The sequence below is a fragment of the Mustela lutreola genome, chromosome 16 (assembly GCF_030435805.1).
Source record: "Mustela lutreola isolate mMusLut2 chromosome 16, mMusLut2.pri, whole genome shotgun sequence".
Taxonomy (NCBI): Eukaryota; Metazoa; Chordata; class Mammalia; order Carnivora; family Mustelidae; genus Mustela; species Mustela lutreola.
The window spans coordinates 15464306-15481305 of record NC_081305.1 but is presented as its reverse complement, the minus strand read 5'-3'; the positions used below and the strand labels follow the sequence as shown (position 1 = coordinate 15481305).

Genomic DNA, 17000 nt, shown 5'->3' with positions numbered 1-17000 from the left:
GATTTCCATTAGTGTTCTCTTTCTGTTCAAGGCCCCAGTTCAGGACTACACATTGCATTTAGTTGTCATGACTTTTCTCCTCCAATCTGTGAAAGTTTCTCAGTCTTTCTTTGATCCCTATGACTAGGCACTTTTTTTTTTTTTTTTAATTGAGGTAAAATCGCTATAGAGCATTATGTAAGTTTCAGGGGTACCTTATAACTCAACATGTGTATGCACTTCCAAGTGGTCACCATTAAAAATCGAGTTACTGTCCATTACCATACAATTGACCTTCTTTGCCTGCTCTCACCCAGCCCACTTCCCCTTTGGTAATCACCAATCTCTGGATCTGTGAGTTTGTTTTTGTTTTTGATCTTAGCAGTGTTGAAGTGTATTGGTCAGCTATTTCATAGAATGTTGCTCAATGTTACCCATCTTTTTAATGCATTTTATGATTACATCAGTATTATACAATCTTGGCCAGAATATCAGAGAAGTGATGCACCCTTCTCACTCTATCATGTCATGGGGTATGTGACATTGATATGTCTTTTCACTGATGATATTCACTTTGGTAACTTGGGTAAGATGGTAATTGCTAGCTTTCTTCCCTGAAAATTTCCTGTTTCTCCCTTGGTGATAGCAAGATAAATATCTTGAGGGTGCTGCTTTGAGATTATACTAATATTATATTTTTTCTCAAATTTTCACCCACTGATTTTAGTACCCATCTGTGGAATTTTACCTGCAACAACTACTACTGTGGTTTTCTGGTGGAGATTTTCTCTTTTCCTTATTTCTTCCATATCGAATATTTGGAATTCTTCTGAAACTAAGAGCTACTCTTTTCCTTCTCTTTTTAATTTAATCACTTATTTATATCAAAATGAATTCATGAATATGTGTATAACCACATATGCTTATGGATTCTTAAGTCACTTAGAACTGTCATTTTTTTTTAATGACTACAGAAGAAAAGGGGTGAAAGTTTTTTTAAGACAATTAGTACATTTGCATAGGTAGAAAAATAAAGTAGGAAAAATTTAAAGATGGGATTTCACACATATCCAGGATAGGACTGTGAACCTATCATAATATTTTAGAGAAAGTCTTCAGAGAAATTCCTTGATCTATGAAACAAAAACTTATGAGATTCTTCACAATCCTTGTGAGTCAGTGACTTGGGGACCTGGTGATAACTCACCTTGAATTCCACTGTCACATATTTGGCAACTTGGAAACAATGTTGAATCATTTACCTAGAAAAATGTAATAAGTAAGTGGGAGAATATTTTAATAACTGGATGACAGCTTAATGTTTATATGTGCTAAAGAAAACATTTTGCATCTGTGTTTTGAAACCATGGTTCGTTTCTGTTCAAATATACATGAATTTGCTAAAAAAATCAATAATTTCCAAAACTTTATTCATATTTTAAGCACCTGTGTGTCTCATGATGTTTACATGATCCCTACTTTCTTGGTTACTTCTTAGTGTTTACATAAAAAAAGTTAAAAATTTAGGGGCACCTGGGTGGCTCAGTGGGTTAGGGCCTCTGCCTTTAAGCTCAGGTCATGATCTCAGGGTCCTGGGATCAAGCCCTGTATCAGGCTCTCTGCTTGGCGGGGAGACTGCTTCTCCCATCCCCTCTGTCTGCCTCTCTGTCTACTTGTGATCTCTGTCAAATAAATAAATAAAATCTTTCAAAAAAAAAAAAAAGAGTTAAAAATTCAGAAATAGACATTTTCCTAACCCGACAGAATTTTGTCTGTTTTAAAATATCAGATAGAAGTGATCTCAGAATTAGTTTTTCTAAGAGTTAATTCAATTAAGATACTTTTTTCTTTCCCTATTTCTTCTACAAAAATTGTTTAGATAATTAAACCCTCTTTTGATCTCTTTTCCATCTGTTTTTTTTTTCCTTTCTTTCTTTCTTTCTTTTTCTGCATAACTATTATTTCCTTTTTTCATGGTAAATAAACAAATAGTTACTATTGGAATTAATTGCTACATGTTAGAATGGTCACTACTGATTATTGTACAATGTAAATTTGGAGTTAACCAACACTCATTCCTACCTTACAACTTATATTTAAAGTCTTATCATTATTTCCAGAAGTCTCTGGAAAGATTGAAGTTATGAAAGCCAAAAGTCAAATGGATAAATGGAAATTAAGGAAGAACTAAGTGTAGGATTGCTGAGGGAGAAGGAAAGTGAACTAGAGAATGAGTCAGACCGCCACTTAATGTGTTCATAAAACTGGTGGCTTTCATAGGGCTGACATTACACACCAAGCCACACACAGGGAAGCAGTGAATCTAAAGCTGAGCCTTGTGGCACTTCCAGTTCCTGTTGGTATGTCATAAAAACCAAATTGTATGAGAAGCTTTCTATGGATGGGGATTAGAGATGCCTTAATGCTTCTTTTATCAGTGGCTCTTTGATTTCGAATTTTTGACTCAACATAATGTTTCTTTGGCTATTGGTGATCCCAACAGCCACCACAGAATTGGCGAGTATCACAATATCACCTTCAGGAGTAACCTCAAGATTACTCCTTATAGTAATGTCTTTACTAGTTGAAAGTCAAGTCACTATGGCAGACCCTGGTGGTGTCCCAGCCATATCCTAAGGGCACTGACCTCTTGACACTAAAGGCTGCTTATTGAGAACAGCTGTGACTGTCTGTCAGAGCACAGTTTTCTCTGATTGTATGCCACCTTGGCCAGCATGTAGGGCAAGCCAGAATTGCTGTATGTTTGTGCCACTGGGAGCATCCATCAGCCAATGACAGTTGAAGGTTTAATAAAAGCCCTGGGAGAAGAGGGTATAGGTGGTATTATGTCTGTTTTGGAGATAAACTGATACACAGAGGGCTTAAGAGTTGTGCATATGGTTACAAAACTGCGAGTGAGTACAACTAGGTTTGGGACCTAAGCTTGTGTGTGCCTTTCCTACCTGCTCCATTGCCTTCCTAGAGAAAGACCAGGACCAACAGCCAGAAAACCAGGTTTAAATTCCAGATCTTCTATTTAAGAGTTGTATGGTCTTGGGCAAGTACTTTAATTTCTCTGAAATTGTTTTCTTATCTTCAAGATAAAACATTTTGTTTACTCTTAGCCAGTGGGTGCATTGAAATCATTTTGTTCTAGACAGGAAAAAAAGAAAAAAAGTATAGATATATGTGGCCAGAAGAGCTCTTGAAAACTATGGCTGGGTAGGAAGGAGTGGGGCTGGTGGAGAAGAGTAGTTTACTTTTAAACTTATGGCTTTTTGGTAATCACTTGTGTAAATAGCTCTGCAGTAATGAGGCAGAGTTGTGTATCTGAGCAAGCTGACCTTGTCCTTTGAGGTGGCCAAGCCATGGATCTGAACTACCTCAGTGTCATGAAAAACTCGGCTCAATCATGGCTGTTTTTTTCCAGGGGTCAGTCAATGGCTTAATCATCATGTGGCCTTTCATTTCATATTTGTTACTGTCAAGTTGACTTTGTATTCTGGAAAGCTTCCAGCATTCATTACCATAATGACAAAAAAGAGAAGTTCATATCCCCAGCACCGAGACTTGGGAAACTGCTCAGAGGGGCCTTCCTTGCTCTCAGTATTTCTCCTTTCCACCCAAAGAACCTGCTAACATACGTATTTTATTTGAGTCTGTAAGATGGGAGCCATGATCTTGTCCAGAGTTGGCCTGCAAGAGAGACAGGATTGATAGCAAGCTCACTGTGGTACTAATTGATTTATTATTTTCTTTTGTTTCTTCTCACCTTGGGAGCCACTTGTGGGTGTGTTGCAATCAGTCAGGAGACGTGCAGACTCACAGGTTGATTCTTTTAGTAGCCGTGATAGGCAAAGGATTTCTAAGATCTTCTCTTAAATGGAAACCTGGCATTTTATTTTGTCTATTGTAATCGAGCTCCTCACTTGGAAGAAGAGCATTTTGCACTGACTTACAGAGCTTCCTTTATGTGACTGATAAACCTGAGTTTGTGTTTATTAGACAGAGGCCAGAGTGTGGCCTTTATGCGAAGTAAAAGAGCCCAACTTTCATCCAATACTTTCTAGAGCAGGCTGGAGGCCAGTCTGTATTCTCACTTGTCACTTTCTTGCCTGCTACAGGCTTGGGAGCTATCCAGGAACACTTCATGATGCAGCTCAAACATAGATGTCTCGAGAAGCTCTAATCCAAAGTGAACCTTTTATAAATAATAAACAGCAAATAGGCTCCATTTAGTTATATTAACCCCCAAATAGGTCAGGCACGTTGTTTAAAAATGCAAACATCACAATAAAAAAGATTCCCTAGATGCAGAATTTGATGTGTATGTGCAAATTTTCTGGACATGGTATGGAAAAAAATAGTCCACACCCATGCTTCGCTACTTAAAATATTTATATATTATCTCTGAAAAGTGCTACTTTTGAAGTGCTATTTATTATAAGCTGATAGAACTCAAGGGCTCTCTGTCCTCCTAGAAGCCCTTATCTTTCCTGATTGCTGAGTAGTTACTGCTAACTTTACTTTCTGAGACCTGTGGAGTCCTCAAGAGAATTGTAGCTTCGTGCCAAAATTTTCGAGATTTCTTGCTGAACAACTTGGCATTTGTTTGCGATCCTCTTTAGTTTCATCAATGGGTCTAATTTCACATGTTAAGAATCTTATTGTTTGCCAGCCAAAATACAACGGCATAGTTCAAAACTATTTATACAATTCAAAACATTTTTTCATTTGGAGCTCAGTTAGCTTGCCTTTCTACCTCAATTGTATATTAATTTCTCTTCTTTCATGCCAGGAATAATTAGACAATTAAGTGCTGATGCTCTGGAAATGAAAGGGCATATTTTCATTGAAATTCTCACCTACAAAAATCCCTAGTCTAATTCACATTCCCCTTAAAATCAGATGAGTAAAGTGTTCCATTGTGAACTCTTAACATATAGATCCTAAAGTATTTACACTCGGACAAAGATATGGTATGGTAATTCATTTGAGCAATGGCAGTAATTACTTTTTCCCAAGGAAGAGTAATTCTTGCAATTAAAAATATACAGAGGTTGGGGGAGACATTTCTGTACTTCCTCATTTGCTTATGACTCAGCCAATACCCATGTCAATCTGTGATTCTCTTGTAATGATTTCAAGAGTATATAAAACTGCATGATGTCCCACCAGTAGTTAGAGAGAGAGAGAAAGACAGGCTTCATTAGTGTGTTGAAATCTCCTGACCCTTTAAAAACTAGTTACTTCTTTCAAGTCTTCATTGAATTCCCTCTCTTTTCTTCTCTACCTCTAGAATTGCCATAATTAGGAGATGAAGTAGAAGCCCAGTTTCATTGGGATCCAACTATATATCTAGCTTGGTACATTCATGTAAAAAAGACACAGAGCTACCCCCATTCTAATCCTTGGGGTCCCCTCTGTAGCTTCCCATTTGAATATTGCTCTGATCTCTAGGAATCTCTTAAAAAATGGAACTCTTAAAGTTTTAGGGAAGAGTTCCTGCCTCCTCTCACCGACAGATGCCTTCCTTCCTGTTACTTTACTGTGTTCTATTTGTTAGAAGCATGTCAGTACGTCCAGCCCACACTCAAAAGAGGAGAATAAAGTTCCACTTCTTTCAGGGAAGAATGTTGAATAATTTGTGGGCACAGTTTGAAACCACTGGAATCCTAGAGAAGGATTTCAGGCTAAGGAATGGTGCAGCTCTTCAGTAGAAAAAGGATGGTCTAAAAATAGGGTTCAGAGTATGCTAATACGAGAAGAGACTGAGTTATTTGATTATAATCTCCTTTACCCACTAAACCTAAAACCCTATTAAGGCAGGGGACCACATCGTTATTGATTCCCCAGCACTTCAAACCCTTGCATGTAAGAGGTGCTCCTTAAATATTTTTAGAATGACTGAATCAATGAATAAGTAACTCAGTAAATGAAAAGTTAACGAAAAATGAGTGACTTGGTTATGTAATTTGAGAGATAGCATGTCACAGTGGGATGGGTAGAAGATCCTCTCTGGAGTCATACTGCCTGAGTTCAAATCTGGGCTCTATCATGTACCTGGTATTTTCTTGGGAAGTCACTTAATCTCCCTAAGCCTCAGTGTAAAAATGGGAATATTAATAGAACTTATCCCACAGAAATATTATAAGAATATGATCTCTCTGATATGATGAATTTGTGAGGCAGGGCGGGGGTTCGTGGAGAGTAGGGAGGGAAAAAAATGAAACAAGATGGAACCGGGGAGGGAGACAAACCATGAGACTCTTAATCTCAGGAAACAACCTGAGAATTGCTGGGTGGTAAGAGGGATGGATTGGGTGCCTGGGTTATGGACACTGGGGAGGGTATGTGCTATGGTGAGTGCTGTGAATTGTGTAAGACTGATGATTCACAGACCTGTACAGACCTGGCACAAATAATACCTTATATGTTAATTAAAAAAAAGAATTACATGATATTGGTTATTAGGTATAATATTGGATATATAACAAACACTTAGTTTTATCTATTATTATAAGTATTTTTAATACTCATGTTCTACAGGTATTAAATGGTAGAGTCAAGATGTGAATCCCTGTCTGTTTTATTTAAAATCCCATAGTCCTAATTTTTGCACCTTCAAGATTGGATATAATACTACTCTTTCATGGGTAGTAAAGTTTAAACTCATTGGACTCCTTTAGTCAATATTTTTATATAAAAAGTACTACAATATTTGGGTTTTACCAAGTCCTGGGCTTTTTTGTTCACTTGTGGTGGAAGATGATGGGGCTTCTTGAGGTTTGCTGATTTAGCTACTTTTTCTAGGGTAGTTCTTAGAAAATAGCAGGTAATATCACCAGGACCACTTTAGAGAACACTTATTTTGACTGACTAAGATACATAGCAAGATCAGTAGCAGTAGCAAGAACCCGCTCTAATTTGTGTTTACAACTGAGAGACCCCATGTACATATATTGGTGAACAAGTGAGAAACCTTTCAATGTTTGTGGGTAACTGTTCTGCACTTTTTATTTTATGACATTTAGTCTAAAATGGGGAAGAATGGATTGATGTGTCAGTTATCTATTCATGAGTGACAACTCACCCTAAACTATAAAAGCTTAAAACAATAACCATATAATTTACTTGCCAGTCTTTAAATTAGCAATCAGGACTGGGCTCTCTGCTGGCCAGTGCTGCTAGTAGGTCTCACCTGGGCTTGGATGGCTGGAGTGGAGGAGATGGTCTATAATAACCTTGCTCACATGTCGCTGGCCCTAGCTATTGGCTGGACCATGTTTCCAACATCTAGCTAGAGGTTATTTGCATCATGGCAATCCAAAAAGGAAAAGTCCCAGTGTGCCAGTGCCCTTCCAGTCTCTGCTTGTATCATGTTCACAGATACCCTCTTGGCCAAGAAAGTCACATGGCCAAGACCATATTTAAGAGGTCTTTTATTTATTTATCTGGCAGAGAGAGAGAAAGAGATAGTAAGAGAGGGAATACAAGTAGGGGGAGTGGGAGAGGGAGAAGCAGGCTTCCCACTGAGGAGGAAGCCCCATGCAGGGCTTGATTCCATGACCGTGGGATCATGACTAGAGCCAAAGGCAGATGCTTAACGACTGAGCCAACCAGGTGCCCCTTAAGAGATCTTTTTAAAAAGCCTGTACTTAAGAGGTCTTTTTAATAAAATCTTTTTTTTTTTTTTTAAAGATTTATTTAGTTATTTGGTGGGGAGAGAGAGAGAGAGCCTGAGTGGGGAAGGAGCAGAAGGAAAGAATATCCAAGCAGGCTGCCACTGAGTATGGAGGGCAATGTGGGGCTTTATCTCATGAACCATGAGATCAGGACCTGAGCCTTATCCAAGAGTCAGATGCTTAACTGAGCCACCTAGGTACCCTACCCCAAAACACTTCTTGATGGGGGAGCTGCAGAGTTGCAGAGTTGCATTGCAAAGTTGCATTGCAAAGGAATGGGGAGGAATTATTGTAGCCATTTTTGCAAACAATTACCAACTACAAAATGGGAGATGGTTTCACGTTCATTTTTGGAAGGTGTGAAACAAATCCTTAAAAATTTTTGAAGGGTTTGTAGCTCAGAATTATATCTGCTACAGAATTGATTTGCATTATACTTCTTACGTAGTGGCTTCAAGTGGGTTACTAGGGGACCACATGGTGTTAGTTGGTGATCACTGAAACCTTAATTCACATGCCCTGCTCATGGATGCTAAGATGCAAGAAGCTTTCAGTCTGCAGTTCTAGCTTGGGACTATTGGGATGCAGAAGCCTTGTTTCTGCTTCTTAAAGACTGTATGTCTCCAGAGCTGGGAAAGCTTTCCTAATGAAACTTCATAGTTATGTTTTCCATGGTTTCTTAAGAAAATTAAAAACTCCAGGAAACTCTCAGAAATTTTATTTATACCATCTGACTTATAACACAGAACTCCTGACCCAGCTTTCTCAGTTGCCATGCTGTGCCCAGCCCATCTCTCTGACTCCTGACCCTATTAGCTCTGCATCTGAGTGAGTCAGCTGGTTAGATGCTGAGCAGATGGGGGAACGGGGAGTAGGGGGGGAATAGGAACACAGGCCTAATTTCTGCCACAGCCAACCAGGCATCTGCATGGTGCCTACCCTGTTCCCTCACTTGTTAGAAAATGTGCCTGCTACTCCCCCTGACCCTTACCACTCCTTGACCTTGCAGCAAAGCTAGTGACCCCAGGAAATCAGTCCCACTTGATTATGTGGCTGCTTCCTGGCATGTGTTGAGTGAATTTAGAAAGTTAGGGGCTTCCTAAAATGTTCCTGTCCTCATGGCATAGGCTGTGAAACCACTGTAGTCTGCACAATAGAACCTAGAACCTTAGGTTTTCAAGTAACTAGATCTTCTCTTGATATTTTGAATTGGAAGAAATGCAACAGTATCAGGATAATCTCTCCTAAATTTGTGCCTCTAGGTTTCGTTTATTATGTTTTGGAACAACCAGCATCAATCATTTGGCAAATATTTCTTGAATCATTTTAAATGGGTTGATTTGTGTTAAACTTACTAAACTGTGTTTGTCACGGTGTCACACGTCCTCTGAAATTACATGTTCTCTTATGGATTTGGGGCTTGCAGCTGAAAAAAAGCTTATTGTCTTAAGGGCAAAAGTACAAATATTGTGGAAATTTGGGGGGCTAGCAGAAGAAGAAATTTTTATGTTAGCAGTTCCTAAACCTTTAGTGGCTGCTGATGATATTTCCTTTGCTATGGTACAGGAACAGAAAATACACTGCTGGGCCACTTTGTAGATTAGCTTTCATTTCTTGACATTTAACAACACAGTCTACATTTATCTTGGAACAAAAAATGAAGTTTGGAAACCAATTAAAATAAAAAATATATAACTTAAAGGAAAAAGGTGTAATATGTTTCTGGTAGCATCCCATTTTCTCTTCTCTAAATAGAGATGCTAAAAATTGAGCCCCCCTTCCTAGAAGTGTACAAAAAGGCTCTTTTCTCGTCAGGGTGATGAATGAGATAGGCCAAGGCTAAGATACCCCCACCGCCAAAAAAACCAAATAGCTGTGTTATGTTCCTTTCTTCTGCGCTAATACTGTAGACTTTGAAACTCTGCTAAAGAGAGGGTTTTGAATCCAGACATACATGCTACAAACATGATGGTTATTCTAGTGGGTATCCCACAAGTACAGGCATGCCTACTTCTACAGTTAGTACATGCCCTGCTGAGGGGGGAGCCCTGAAGCTCATCCTAAACAGAGGGGAGGCTCAGCCTCGATGCTTACAGAATGGCTGCAAGGCTGAGACCCTTGCGAATTAATCACAGTGGGCAGCTCTAGGGATCGATCACTTAATTTCATTGGGCGTTAGTTTCCTTAACACCTGGAGAGCATGTAAGAATTCCCTAAGAGGCTTTTGGGTTTGCCCATTGCTGCATGTCAAAGTTTTCCAAAATGGGTTATGCAGGATTCTAAGCTCCTGATAGTCCTGGAAGAGAAAAAGGATTTATGGCTAGAGGACCCGTATATATTATTGTCTCCTTGGAGATTAGTATGAGCATGTTAAAGGTTCAGAGAAGCTTTACATAAAAACAACTGTTTAATTTTGAATGATCTCTCCTACACATATGTGAACACAGATTTCTTCTTTTCTTGACATGTCATAACACCACACTTCATAGAATATTATATATGGATATTCTAACTTCGATCCTTACATGAAGCCAGGCTCTTAGAGAATGGATCTTATGGTGTTGTCTCCTTGCAGAAGACCATTTGCTCTGCTGATTTGCTGCTGTGCCATTAGCCTACTCAAGGGTTATTTCAGGAAAGAAGAACAGGGAACTTGGATTACATTCATTGTGGGCATCTCATTCAGTGTGTAATCTACATTGTCACGTAATACAAAGACCCACAAAGAAATTTCTACTTTCTGTTTTGGACCTACATATTAATTTCTTCCGTCTGCTATAACAAATTACCACAATCCTGGCAGACTTAAACAATGTGCATTTACTACCATATAGTTCTGGTGGTCAGAAGACTGAGATGGGTCTCCCTGGGCTAAAATCAAAGTGTTGACAGGGCTCTGTTTATCCTAGAGGCTCTGCTGGAGAATCCTTTTCTTGCCTTGTCCATCCTCTGGAGGCTGCCCACATTCCCTGACTCATGGTCTCTTGACCATCTTCAAAGCCAGCAGTAGTCAGTCTAGTCTTTGTCATGATTCCAACTCTCTGGTTTCTCCCTCTGCCACATTTAAATGATCCTTGTGATTACATGGAGCCTACCCAGGTAATCTAGAATAATTTTTCTATTTTGAGGTCAGCTGTTAGCAATTTTAATTCCATCCACAACCTTCAAACCCCCTTGCAGTGTAATCCAGTATATTCATAGGTTCTGGGGAAAAGGACACAGACATCTTCACAGAGTCATTATTCTCTCTACGACAACCCAGCAGACATGTCACTCTTTGCTTTGACTTGTAGGCTGCTTAGAGTTATTTAGTAACTATGTAGACCTTCGTCTTATTTTCCTACGACCATTTTCTTTTTTGCTTCTATATCCTCATTCCCTTCTCAAATTCATTTTATCACATGTGCCCACAAGTGGATAAGCCATGTTGAAATATAGTAGAAATGGGGCATCTGGGTGGCTCAGTGGGTTAAGCCGCTGCCTTCGGCTCAGGTCATGATCTCAAGGTTCTGGGATCGAGTCCCGCATCGGGCTCTCTGCTTGGCGGGGAGCCTGCGTCCTCCTCTCTCTCTCTCTGACTGCCTCTATGCCTACTTGTGATCTCTCTCTGTCAAATAGATAAATAAAATCTAAAAAAAAAAAAGAAAAAAAGAAAAAAAGAAATATAGTAGAAATTATTACTAGCAGTGAACCTGTAGAATAGGGCTAGGCAAACTAAAACCCATGGGCCAAATCTAACCACCTCCTTTTGTAAATAAAGTGATTTTTTAAAAAAAAAATTTAAGATTATAGGGGGTGCCTGGGTGGCTCAGTGGGTTAAAGCCTCTGCCTTCAGCTCAGGTCCTGATCCCAAGGTCTGGGATCAAGCCCCGCATCCAGCTCTCTGCTCAGCAGGGAACCTGCTTCGCTTCCTCTCTCTCTGCCTGCCTCTCCGCCTATTTGTGATCTCCCTCTGTCAAATAAATAAATAAAATCTTTTTAAAAAAATTTAGGATTATATTCATTTACTTATTTGAGAGAGCGAGTGAGAAAGAGAGAAAAAGAGCACGAGTTGTGGGGGCAGGGTGTTGAGGGGCAGTGGGAAAGGGAGAAGCAGACTCCCTATTGAGCAATGAACCCAATGTGGGTCTTCATCCCAGGACCCTAGGATCATGACCTGAGCCAAAGGCAGACACTTAACCAACTGAGCCACCCAATGCCCCCGAAAGTAAAGTTCTTTTGGAACACAGCTGCTGTTTCCTTGCTCCAAGGAAAAGGTTGAGTAACTGGGCAGAGACCATATGGCCCACAAAGAAGAGAATAGTTACTAATTGGCCCTTCTTAGGAAAAGTTTGCCAGCCTCTGGTCTTGACACTCTGAGTCATAATGCATGCAGGTCTCTCTCTTTTTGGTGGAAAGGGAGATTCAGGATCACTAAAATCGCTGAAACATATTGCAGTTAGCTCTGTTGTCATTTTTAGGTTTTGGCTATATAAATTGGATTTATAAAGTGTATTATAAAATAACCTGGGTAATTTTGGACACTGTGACATCATTGGCTACCACCTTGGTCACACACATAGACACACATACATGCACGTTGTCCCTTCTGCTCAATTTCTAGAAGTCTGAGAGGGAATTAACTGTGGGCTTTGAGCTATTCTTTCTTTCTTTTTTTTTAAAAAAGATTTTATTTATTTATTTGAGAGAGATTGAGAGAGAGAGAGAGAGAGAGAGCAAGCACAGACTGGGGGCAGAGATGGAGGGAGAGGGAGAAGCAGCCTCTCTGCTTGATAGGGAGTCCGATGTGGGACTTGATCCTGAGATCATGACCTAAGCCAAAGGCAGATGCTTAACTGACTGAGCCATCCAGGCACCCAAGGGATTTGAGCTATTCTTAACATGCACATGTCTAATGGAAATTGTACATATACTTATAATATACACTGCTGAGGGCTTCAAAATGGAGAAATGACATTTTAATAAATACCATTTGTGTATCAGACAAAATTATAATTTTTAAGAATAAAAATGTTGGAAATCTCTAGAGTTAGTCTGTTTCCAAAAATAAAGCTATTGTTATTTATCTTTCTTTTATTTTTTTAATCTTTTTAAAGATTTTATTTATTTATTTGACAGAGAGAGAGACAGTGAGAGAGGGAACACAAGCAGGAGGAGTGGGAGAGGGAGAAGGAAGCTTCCTGCCAAGCAGGGAGCCTGACGCGGGGCTCGATCCCAGTACCCTGGGATCATGACCTGAGCCAAAGGCAGACGCTTAACGACTGAGCCACCCAGGCGCCCCTTTTATCTTTCTTTTAAATCACTGTATAATGTATAAATTATGAACTGTATAGAAGAGGAAGTCTTTATGACCAGTCCAAATGAAGTAGACTTGAATTTTCTTCTAAAGGATGTTTGCATTTGAGCAACATCTCTTTCTATTTTATTCATTCATCCATTCAATTTTCAGGTAATCTCTGCCCAATGTCAGGCTCAAACTCATGATCCCAAGATTAAAGTTGTATACCCTACTGGCTGGCTTATTTTTAAGTTCGCTCCTGAGCGATCTTTCTTTAAAGTAACATTCTTATGTGTCTTATGGCTAAAAATCTCATTTTGAATGCAGTGTGTACATGGAAGGAAGCACTAAACATTAAGTCTGGAGAAAAGGATCAGGTGCTTGTCATAGGCACCTTCTGTCTGAGAGTGCTTATGTTAGATAATACTGAGTGGGCTTTGTAGTCAGCAAGGTGTTTTCTTTTCCCTTTTTCAAGTTTATTGAGGTATTAGTGATCTACATAAAAAACTATAGGGACACCTGGCTGGCTAAGTAGGTAGAGAGTATGACTCTTTATCTCAGGGTTGTGAGTTTGAGCCCCATGTTGGGTGTGGAGATTACTTTAAAATAGAATCTCATTGAATCTTGGAACACTGAAAAAAAGAAAAGAAAACCACACACAAAAATTAGAATCTTAAAAAAGAATTGCACACATTTAATGTATACATCTTAATGAGGTTAGGCATATATGTACATCCGTGATACCATCACCACAACCACGGTGCTAAACATAGCAGTCGCCTCTAATATCTTTGTGTGCTTTTGTGGATTTCTTTGGCAAGAACATTTAAAATACTTTAAAGTGCACAATATCAATACTCTCTTATTAACTGTAGTATGTTGCACAGCAGACCTTAGAATGTATTCATAATGGAAACTTCATGTACCTATTGAAAAACAATTCCCCCTCTTTCGTCTCCCCAGCTTCTGGCAACCATCATTCTATTCTCTGCTTCTATATTTTGACTGTGTTAGATATCTCATGTAACTAGAATCACGTGCATTTGTCCTTCTGTGACTGGCTTATTTCACTTAGCATCATGTCCTCCAGGTTCATGCATGTTGTCACAAATGGCAGGCTTTATTTCTTTTTTGAGGCTGAGTAATACTCCATAAGGTGTTATTATCTTTATAATGGCTCAAAAACAGTAAGTAGAGCTCAGGGCTCAGCTTGCTCCAGACTCTGTTCTGAATTATTTTTCATTCACTGCCTATTAGTTTTCTTTTTTCCTGGTTTTGGTTACCCTGTCCTTAACCCTTCTTAATCTCCACATGTTTCAATAACTGTAATTTTAATGAAACAAACTTTTGTCTCATGCTATGCTTTTTATTTTAAAATTGATTTATTCATTTAAAAAAATTTATATTTTAGAGAGAAAGAACATGAGCGGGAGGGGTAGAAGGAGAGGGAGAGAGAGAATCTTAAGCAGATTCCACGCTGAGCATGAGCCCCATGATGGAGCTTGATCCTGTGATCCTGAGATCATGACCTGAGCTGAAATCAAGAGTCACATGCTTAACAGACTGAACCACCCAGGCACCCCTTCATATATTCATTTTTCATATATTCATTTTAAGTAATCTCTATACCTAGCATGGGGTTCAAACTCACAAACTGTAGATTAAGAATTGTGGAGGCACCTGGGTGGCTCAGTGGGTTAAAGCCTCTGCCTTCAGCTGAGGTCAGGATCCCAGGGTCCTGGGATTGAGCCCCACAACAAAATCTCTGCTCGGCGGGGAGCCCGCTTCCTCCTCTCTCTCTCTCTCTCTGCCTGCCTCTCTGCCTACTTGTGATCTCTGTCAAAATAAATAAATAAATAAAAATAAATAATCATCATTACTTTAAAAAAAAAAAAAAAAAAGAATTGTGTGCTTGTCCTCCTGAGCCAACCAGGCTCCGTAGTTCACATTTTATTTTTAAAACTTACACTTGTTCTGCTTCATGCATTTGGCAAGATCTTTCTGCCTTGGTTTTAGAAAATGATTGTTAAATCTGGTTTGTACAGTGACCAGTAATTTGATCAGTAACTATTTATTGCCCTTTTAAAACAACTGTTGTCTTCAATTAAAATGCTCTTTCCTTCCACAAGCTCCTAATGTCCATGTCCTGCTCAGTCTCAGAATAATGGCAAGATGCTTATGGAACCATTTATACCATGTTTGACCATCTCAACTTGGGTTTCTCTGCTTAAAAATAAATAATAGTAGGTTGCTTCCTCCTATAAGACCAGATACCCACCAAGAGGCAGTCCACTTCTGGTCTAATGCTGTATTGAATAACCAAAAGCTTTGTAGTCACTTTCTGCTTCTGCTGTTCTTGCTGGATTTCTGGACTTGTTATATCTTATTTGGCACTCATTCTTGGCATACATGATCTTTTTCCTAGGTTCTATTTCATCTTATTTGCTTGATGCTAGTGATAATAGGTAAATCATATAATATCCAAGACACTTATCCCCAAACAGAAACACAAGTGAGGCAAAAGTTCACTCAAATTATGATCTTTTGCAAAAAGGATATAGTTTTAGATTGGCTATTTTTATACTAAAATTTTAGGTTATGGTTAGGCAAATTTGCATAACAAACTCCTACCTGAGTTTCATCCTCAACGTAGAATTCTTCTGTAATTACCTCTGGGGAAGAAATTTGCTGTCACTTACCTTGTACTTTTCTCAGATGGAGAACTGTGAGAAAATCACAAAAGTTTTCCTCTTTTGTCATAAATAAGTGCTTAAACTACTCATTAATTGGAATGTATACATCATTGGATTTAATATGAAGTGAATTTCTATTCAATCTGTCATCTACCTTTTTGGGGGAAGGAAGGGCAATGAATAGTACTTCATAGGCTCCCTTTTCAATTAGAAACAGTACTTCCATTTTGAGATGTGAAGTATTCAGTGTTCACTCTGGCCATGACCTCCATGGCTTGCAGATTTTTATCAACTTCCCACTGAGAATGCCTCATTTTTAGCCGAGCACACATATTACCACTGTCAATTCTCCTTCATCAGTTTGACTGCTATTTTTTGTTTTTTAGATCTTTTCCTTAAGCCAAACCTTTTTCTTTTTACAGACTTCTGGATTTCTTGAATTCTTTCGTGACAGAAGAAGAATAAATCAAAGAAGAACTCACCTTGGTATGTATGCACATCCTGTTGGGGATGCTCTAGATTTACCCATGGAATCCTCTTCAGAGTGCTTTTTTTTTTAATTCAGTAGTCAAAGTTTGATTTCAGCAGGTAGGGTGTTCTCCTGTTTTATTTCTTAGACATAGTGATACTGAATATTTGTGACACGAGAATGAACAACTTAAATGTTAACGGCTTTGCTTCACAAACTCCTGAGTATTTGTTCTGTCATGAATTTGACCTTTGTTACTAGGACTTTGATGCCCTCTGCATGATAAGAAGTATTCATCAACTACTCAACTTTTGGTTCTGGAAAAAATCAAATCAGTTGCTAAAGAGTCTGTTGGTGTGTAGGTACGGACAGTTGGCAATTTCAAAGCAAGGTATTGTTGATGAGCTTGATAATTCTAGTGCTTAGTTATGGCTGGTTGTGATGAGGGTCATGTGGATGACTCATTGATGGACTCCGTGTTGAGACTGAGTGTACCTCTGGATCCCCATTATTCTAGAAATGAATGAAGCAAGTAATGGGAAAATCCATAGAGTAGTGAAATAGGATGTTATTTGCAGTTCATTGGATACTTCTTGGAATTCATTTCCATTTCTGTAGCTAGACCTGAGGATATGGTAGATGTACTCACCAGAAAATTGTGATTTGTGTTTTCCTACATAAGGAGAAAGAAGGGGAGAGGGAGTTTGAGTGTTAGGGCATGTTGGAAGCAGAACCAAATTGACATTTGCTATTCCTAAGCCTCTTTGCTATTCCAGAATTCTTTTGACCCTGGGAGCATTTCACTGCCCAGTGAAACATCTCTCTTCTTACCCTAAAGTATACAAGGCCATATTTTGTATTGCTTTGGTATATATACTTCTCCATGCTATGATTTG

General features: G+C 39.0%; 1 long non-coding RNA gene across 1 annotated transcript in view; it reads left to right on the top strand.

Moving 5' to 3' along the window:
- Positions 1 to 17000, top strand: part of LOC131818066 (uncharacterized) — a 327652-nt gene that overhangs the window by 96069 nt on the left and 214583 nt on the right. Inside the window, exon 2 of the long non-coding RNA XR_009348687.1 lies at positions 16058 to 16121. This is a non-coding gene — a long non-coding RNA (uncharacterized LOC131818066). The remainder of the gene's footprint in view (positions 1 to 16057; positions 16122 to 17000) is intronic.